Here is a 7,776-nt window from a genome sequence, read left to right on the forward strand (position 1 = left end):
TCCACACTCATGGTACTGTTAGTTTAGTTTGTTTTATTGCTGCAATACTAACATTTATTCTGTGTATTTTATTGTTCTGCAAAGTCACCTCTCATACCCGTTATCGCTCTAGTTTTATTTCCTAGATATTGCAAACGCTTAGTGTGCGTAGAGTTGTATCAGTGGTTGATAGAACTTGAGAGAATGTTTATCCTATCTTTAGCTTCTCGTTGGGTTCGACACTCTTACTTATCGAAAAGGCTACACGCGATGCCCTATACTTGTGGGTTATCAATCGGCAGCAAGACTATCAACTTTAGAAGTAAGAATATCAATTTTACCAAGCTTTTCTTCAACAGATTTTTACATTTAGTCCATGAATCAATACTATGTTTAGGCAAAGATAGCAACCAATCTTTAGCTCTTCCTCTTAATGAGAAAGGAAACAATTTTAATTTTATAATATCACCATCTACATGCTTATACTTTTGCATTTCACATAGTTCAACAAAATTATTAAGATGGGCAGCAGCATCATCAGAACTAGCACCAGAAAATTGCTCTCTCATAACAAGATTTAATAAAGCAGGTTTAATTTCAAAAAATTCTGCTGTAGTAGCAGGTGGAGCAATAGGTGTGCATAGGAAATCATTATTATTTGTGCTAGTGAAGTCACACAACTTAGTATTCTCAGGAGTACCCATTTTAGCAATAGTAAATAAAGCAAACTAAATAAAGTAAATTCAAGTAACTAATTTTTGTGTGTTTTTAATATAGAGAACGCAAACAAGATAGTAAATAAAGTAAAGCAAGTAACTAATTTTTTTGTATTTTTGATATAATGAACAAACAAAGCAGTAAATAAAATAAAGTAAAGCAACACAAAAACAAAGTAAAGAGATTGGAAGTGGAAGACTCGCCTTGCAGCGTGTCTTGATCTCCCCGGCAACGGCGCCAGAAAAAAAGCTTGATACGCGTGAAGCACACGTCCGTTGGGAACCCCAAGAGGAAGGTGTGATGCGTACAGCAGCAAGTTTTCCCTCAGTAAGAAACCAAGGTTATCGAACCAGTAGGAGTCAAGAATCACGTGAAGGTTGTTGGCGGAGGAGTGTAGTGCGGCGCAACACCAGGGATTCCGGCGCCAACGTGGAACCTGCACAACACAATCAAAGTACTTTGCCCCAACGTAACAGTGAGGTTGTCAATCTCACCAGCTTGCTGTAAAGAAAGGATTAAATGTATAATGTGGAAGATGATATTTGCGAAGAACAGTAAAGAACAATGTTTGCAGTAGATTGTATTCAGATGTAAAAGAATGGACCGGAGTCCATGATACGCGTACAGCACGCGACCGTTGGGAACCCCAAGAGGAAGGTGTGATGCGTACAGCGGCAAGTTTTCCCTCAGTAAGAAACCAAGGTTTATCGAACCAGTATGAGCCAAGAAGCACGTTGAAGGTTGATGGCAGCGAAGTTTAGTGCGGCGCAACACCAGCGATTCCGGCGCCAACGTGGAACCTGCACAATACAACCAAAGTACTTTGCCCCAACATAACAGTGAGGTTGTCAATCTCACCGGCTTGTTGTAACAAAGGATTAGATGTATAGTGTGGATGATAATTGTTTGCAGAAAACAGTAGAACAAGTATGGCAGTAGATTGTATTCGATGTAAAAGAATGGACCGGGGTCCACAGTTCACTAGAGGTGTCTCTCCCATAAGATAAATAGCATGTTGGGTGAACAAATTACAGTTGGGCAATTGACAAATAGAGAGGGCATGACCATGCACATACATGATATGATGAGTATAGTGAGATTTAATTGGGCATTACGACAAAGTACATAGACCGCTATCCAGCATGCATCTATGCCTAAAAAGTCAACCTTCAGGTTATCATCCAAACCCCTTCCAGTATTAAGTTGCAAACAACAGACAATTGCATTAAGTATGGTGCGTAATGTAATCAATAACTACATCCTCGGACATAGCATCGATGTTTTATCCCTAGTGGCAACAGCACATCCACAACCTTAGAACTTTTTGTCACTGTCCCAGATTTAATGGAGGCATGAACCCACTATCGAGCATAAATACTCCCTCTTGGAGTTAAGAGTAAAAACTTGGCCAGAGCCCCTACTAATAATGGAGAGCATGCAAGATCATAAACAACACATAGATATAAATTGATAATCAACATAACATAGTATTCTCTATCCATCGGATCCCAACAAACACAACATATAGCATTACAGATAGATGATCTTGATCATGTTAGGCAGCTCACAAGACCCGACAATGAAGCATAATTAGGAGAAGACGACCATCTAGCTACTGCTATGGACCCATAGTCCAGGGGTGAACTACTCACTCATCACTCCGGAGGCGACCATGGCGGTGAAAAGTCCTCCGGGAGATGATTCCCCTCTCCGGCAGGGTGCCGGAGGCGATCTCCTGAATCCCCCGAGATGGGATTGGCGGCGGTGGCGTCTCTGGAAGGTTTTCCGTATCGTGGCTCTCAGTACTGGGGGTTTCGCGACGAAGGCTATAAGTAGGCGGAGGAGATAGGTCAGGGGGCCACACGAGGGCCCCACACAGCAGGCCGGCGCGGCCAAGGGCCAGGCCGCGCCGCCCTAGTGTGTCCCCACCTCGTGGCCCCACTTCGTATCATCTTCGGTCTTCTGGAAGCTTCGTGTGAAAATAGGCCACTGGGCGTTGATTTCGTCCAATTCCGAGAATATTTCCTTACTAGGATTTCTGAAACCAAAAACAGCAGAAAACAAAGAATCGGCTCTTCGGCATCTCGTTAATAGGTTAGTGCCGGAAAATGCATAAATATGACATAAAGTATGCATAAAACATGTAGGTATCATCAATAATGTGGCATGGAAAATAAGAAATTATCGATACATCGGAGACGTATCAGCATCCCCAAGCTTAGTTCCTGCTCGTCCCGAGTAGGTAAACGATAACAAAGATAATTTCTGGAGTGACATGCCATCATAACCTCGATCATACTATTGTAAGCATATGTAATGAATGCAACGATCAAAGCAATGGTAAATGACATGAGTAAATAAATGAATCATAAAGCAAAGACTTTTCATGAATAGTACTTTCAAGACAAGCATCAATAAGTCTTGCATAAGAGTTAACTCATAAAGCAATAAATCAAAGTAAAGGTATTGAAGCAACACAAAGGAAGATGAAGTTTCAGCGGTTGCTTTCAACTTGTAACATGTATATCTCATGGATATTGTCAATGTAAAGTAATATAACAAGTGCAATATGCAAGTATGTAGGAATCAATGCACAATTCACACAAGTGTTTGCTTCTTGAGGTGGAGAGAGATAGGTGAACTGACTCAACATAAAAGTAAAAGAAAGGCCCTTCGCAGAGGGAAGCATTGATTGCTATATTTGTGCTAGAGCTTTGGCTTTAAAAACAAGAAACAATTTTGTCAACGGTAGTAATAAAGCATATGTATCATGTAAATTATATCTTACAAGTTGCAAGCCTCATGCATAGTATACTAATAGTGCCCGCACCTTGTCCTAATTAGCTCGGATTACCGGGATTATCATCGCAATACATATGTTTTAACCAAGTGTCACAAAGGGGTACCTCTATGCCGCCTGTACACAGGTCTAAGGAGAAAGCTCGCATTGGATTTCTCGCTTTTGATTATTCTCAACTTAGACATCCATACCGGGACAACATAGACAACAGATAATGGACTCCTCTTCAATGCGTAAGCATTTAGCAACAATTAATGTTCTCATATGAGATTGAGGATGTTTGCCCAAAACTGAAACTTCCACCATGAATCATGGCTTTAGTTAGCGGCCCAATGTTCTTCTCTAACATTATGCATGCTCTAACCATTAAATGAGTGGTAAATCTCCCTTACTTCAGACAAGACGGACATGCATAGCAACTCACATGATATTCAACAAAGAGTAGTTGATGGCATCCCCAGGAACATGGTTATCGCACAACAAGCAACTTAATAAGAGATAAAGTGCATAAGTACATATTCAATACCACAATAGTTTTTAGGCTATTTATCCCATGAGCTATATATTGCAAAGGTAGAGGATAGAAATTTTAAAGGTAGCACTCAAGCAATTTACTTTGGAATGGCGGAGAAATACCATGTAGTAGGTAGGCATGGTGGACACAAATGGCATAGTGGTTGGCTCAAGGAATTTGGATGCATGAGAAGTATTCCCTCTCGATACAAGGTTTAGGCTAGCAAGGTTATTTGAAACAAACACAAGGATGAACCGGTGCAACAAAACTCACATAAAAGACATATTGTAAACATTATAAGACTCTACACCGTCTTCCTTGTTGTTCAATCCTTACTAAAAATTATCTAGACTTTAGAGAGACCAATTATGCAAACCAAATTTTAGCAAGCTCTATGTATTTCTTCATTAATAGGTACAAAGTATATGATGCAAGAGCTTAAACATGAGCACAACAATTGCCAAGTATCAATTTATCCAAGACATTTTACCAATTACTACATGTAGCATTTCCCGTTTCCAACCATATAACAATTTAACGAAGAAGATTCAACCTTCGCCATGAATACTATGAGTAAAGCCTAAGGACATATTTGTCCATATGCAACAGCGGAGCGTGTCTCTCTCCCACACAAAGAATGCTAGGATCCATTTTATTCAAACAAAACAAAAATAAAAACAAACCGACACTCCAAGCAAAGCACATAAGATGTGATGGAATAAAAATATAGTTTCACTAGAGGAACCTGATAATGTTGTCGATGAAGAAGGGGATGCCTTGGGCATCCCCAAGCTTAGACGCTTGAGTCTTCTTAAAATATGCAGGGGTGAACCACCGGGGCATCCCCAAGCTTAGAGCTTTCACTCTCATTAATCATATTGTATCATCCTCCTCTCTTGATCCTTGAAAACTTCCTCCACACCAAACTCAAAACAACTCATTAGAGGGTTAGTGCACAATCAAAATTTACATGTTCAGAGGTGACATAATCATTCTTAACACTTCTGGACATTGCACAAAGCTACTTAAAGTTAATGGAATCGAAAAATCCATCAAGCATATCAAAAAGGGTAATGCGAAATAAAAGGCAGAATCTGTCAAAACAGAACAGTTCGTAAAGACGAATTTTATTGAGGCACCAGATTTGCTCAAATGAAAATGCTCAAATTGAATGAAAGTTGCGTACATATCTGAGGATCACTCACGTAAATTGGCATAATTTTCTGAGTTACCTACAGATAATTTTGCCCAGACTAGTAATCATGTACGTGAATGCACGCATTTTCTAAAATAAATTATCAAAACCTATATAGGAAAAACAAACTATCAACCATTTTGATCATAGTTGCTGAGCTGTCCAATTTTCATTTTACATAAATCAAAGTTCGGAGCCTTATCATTGTGATTTTCACATTGCAATATTTTTGAAATTATGTGAATTAAAAGAGGTTAGGAGTCTATAAAACATCATAACCTATTATTCATATACCAGGAGAAAATATATCTACCTCTTATTATTCGCCATGTTATGGTACCCTAATAAGTTATAATTGTACATTACAAAATGTTGAAACTTACAAAACAACTCTTGATATAGACCTTTGAAATTCATATAGCATTACAACAAATACATGCTTGAAATAGCTAATTTCTCAACAAATGACAGATGTAAAAGAAGCCACAAACAATTGCTATAATATAGATTAGCTATTGTGTTTTGGTTCTAGTTTCTCGTCCCAACCGATAATCTTGAGCTTCATGCGCCTTTGAGCGTGACATCGTTGGCGATTGTCAACTCAATATCCTAACACATCGATGCCTCTCTAATAATTCGGAGGCAAGCAGAGCATATGCCACTGAGCGATGAACAATGATTCTACAAACATCATTGAGTGATGTTCACGTAGCAATAGCCTTATCAGTTTCTAGAATCCCTAACACATGTTAAATCAAAGTAAATATTCGTTCTTGCCTAGCATGTGGAAAGAGATAACTTCAAATTACCAGTTATTGCTTACATAATTAGTCCAGAATATATTAAGCCTGCATGTTGTATGGAAACAAAAAAAAATGTTGTGAGAAAATGACTTGGGCGACGATTGAGTTCTTCCCTCCTGTAAACTACTACGAAATTATTAAAAAAAAACAAATTGTTGATGATGTGCAAGTTACTGCAATTCTTACGATCCACTTGCATTTGCATGGAAATATGAAGGTGAGTTAATTCCATCATCGCAAATTTAACCTTTCTTTAATATTGCACAGAAGACAAAACAATGAATCTACAATATCGGTTTGGTATATTACACTCGCTGCAGATTATCAGTAGTTACCTACTTCAGTATTGCGATGATGGTATTAACTTGCCAAATGGAAAGGGTATAATACTCGGAGTAGCCTTACTCAAGGCAGACCGAGCTACCAGTACGTCCTGGAAAAATAAAGTAAACTGAAACCTGGTTAGATACGCTACTCTTGAATCGTGCTTCAGTTACATCAGGCTAGCAGCTCACTTGCAGGTCACAATGTAGACGATGCAGATATTCCCGTTTCCCCAAAACAATAACTCCTACTATTGTGGATTCATAAACTCTGCGAGATGCGTCCAACAATCAAGTATAAATCATGAAGAAGAAATAGATAAAACCCTTCTTTTCACTGCTTCAGCCTGTACCAATATTCAAGATCAAAACAATACTACCGTTAGTATCAAAGATTTTTCTAATTATTCGTTACAATATTACAAGATACTACTACGTATTAAACAAGAAAAAGAAGGGTTGAAATTAGGGGGCAGACTAACCTTCCTTAAGGCCGGGTAACTTTAACGACTTCTTCTTTTGCAGGTTTATCCTTCTTGGTGTACTGTCAGGCAAGCTGCTCACACCATGAACAAGATTAAACCACAATTAACAAATGCATCCCAGCAGAGGATGGGCGGAGGCTGCCTGCGCATCAGCGGGCGGGCGGAGGGACGGTGATGATGGTGCATGGCTCCCCGGCGAGCGGCGGTGGCGGCAGTTTCTTGTTTGGAGGAGTGTGGACTGCGGGACCACGCAGGGAGGTGGTGGCGGCGCCTGGCCGCAGCGTGCGAGGGGTCCGATCTGGAGACGGCGGCTGTGTAGCAGGGCGGCCGGAAGAATCGCGTCCCGGGCGACGGGAAGGCGGCGATGTGGGCAGGGGCCGGGATGGCAGGTGGTGGACACGGGACGGGTGAATCGTGGCGATCTAGAGGTTTGGGCGAGTCTTGCAGCAGGAGACGGTTCGGCTTGGGCAGGGACCATGGGATAAGTGGTGGGGAAGGTGATTAACTGGTGAGCGGACAACGTTGTGCCGTCAAACACGGGAGTAATACCCACCGTTCGATAAATCGATCGTAAGGCCCTCATTGTCCGGATCAGCCCCTCTGGGGCTTTTATTAGTAGAGATTCGTGACAGCAAAGAAATTTGTTTCTGCGCAGTAATCCAAATCTAGTATGAACCTTACTATCAACGACTTTACTTGGCACAACTATGCAACACAATAAGATAAGGAGAGGTTGCTACAGTAGTAACAACTTCCAAGACTCAAATATAAAATAAAGGTACTGTAGTAAAAACATGGGTTGTCTCCCATAAGCGCTTTTCTTTAACGCCTTTCAGCTAGGCGCAGAAAATGTGTATCAAGTATTATCAAGAGGTGGTGTATCAATATTACCTTGGGCTTTACCCTTACCTTTCTTATTATTTTTCTTACTCTTTGATTTAGGGAATACATGTCTACCCC

General features: G+C 40.3%; 1 long non-coding RNA gene across 1 annotated transcript; it reads right to left on the reverse strand.

The window, feature by feature from the left end:
- Nucleotides 1-5,496: 5,496 nt before the first annotated feature.
- On the reverse strand, nt 5,497-7,387 carry LOC127334014 (uncharacterized). Its single transcript, XR_007871845.2, has 2 exons — nt 6,814-7,387; nt 5,497-6,678 (listed from the first exon to the last, which is right to left on the reverse strand). It is a non-coding gene; the product is annotated as an uncharacterized lncRNA (long non-coding RNA).
- Between the last annotated feature and the right edge of the window lie 389 nt (nt 7,388-7,776).

This window comes from Lolium perenne, chromosome 5 (assembly GCF_019359855.2).
Source record: "Lolium perenne isolate Kyuss_39 chromosome 5, Kyuss_2.0, whole genome shotgun sequence".
Taxonomy (NCBI): domain Eukaryota; kingdom Viridiplantae; phylum Streptophyta; class Magnoliopsida; order Poales; family Poaceae; genus Lolium; species Lolium perenne.